This window comes from Magnolia sinica, chromosome 4 (genome assembly GCF_029962835.1).
Source record: "Magnolia sinica isolate HGM2019 chromosome 4, MsV1, whole genome shotgun sequence".
NCBI classification, from domain to species: Eukaryota; Viridiplantae; Streptophyta; class Magnoliopsida; order Magnoliales; family Magnoliaceae; genus Magnolia; species Magnolia sinica.
Genome location: NC_080576.1, coordinates 93294098 through 93294783, shown reverse-complemented (window position 1 = coordinate 93294783; position 686 = coordinate 93294098). Strand labels below are relative to the sequence as shown.

At 39.7% G+C, this 686-nt stretch overlaps 1 non-coding gene across 1 annotated transcript; it reads left to right on the top strand.

Annotated features, from left to right (window-relative positions):
* Positions 1–258: 258 nt before the first annotated feature.
* LOC131244926 (small nucleolar RNA R71) lies at positions 259–365 on the top strand. The gene has a single exon (XR_009170694.1). It is a non-coding gene; the product is annotated as a small nucleolar RNA R71 (small nucleolar RNA).
* Positions 366–686: the final 321 nt, after the last annotated feature.

The following is a 686-nucleotide window of genomic DNA, read 5'->3' as shown; positions in this document are numbered from 1 at the left end:
GTAGTCACTTTACACTTGAGATCATCCTCTTCTTTCAAGAGGTATAATCCACCTTTCTCCTTTAATTGAGTCGGCCTAGACGTGGTGTTCGACTTTGGGTAATAGTCCCAAGATTGTGTTTTTTCAGCCAAGTCGAGGTAGTCCCATACCTCGTCGATATCTTTATTAATGAACTCTCCATTACACATTGTCTCGACCATTTGGCGCATGGAAGATGTCAGTCCATCATAGAAAAAATTTGTAATGCGCCACGTTTCAAATCCGTGTTGTGGGCATGAACTGACCAAATCTTTGAATCTTTCCCAACATTGAAAGAATGTTTCATCTTCCTTTTGGGCAAAGTTCATGATCGCTTTTCTGAGGGTAATCGTTTTATGATGTGGGAAGAATTTTTTTATGAATTCCCTCTGCATGTCGTTCCACGTGCCAATGGATCTAGGACGTAGTGAATGTAACCACGTCTTAGCTTTCTCTTTTAAGGAAAAAGGAAAGAGTTTCAGCCTAATTGTATCCTCAGATACATTAGGAAAACATAATGTAGCTATTATCTCATCGAACTCTTTCAAATGTAAATATGGACTTTCAGATTCAAGTCCATGGAATTTGGGAAGGAGTTGGATAACTCCTGGCTTGATGTCCATTTGTCCTGTATTTTCAGGAAAAATCATGCATGAGGGCGTACTCAC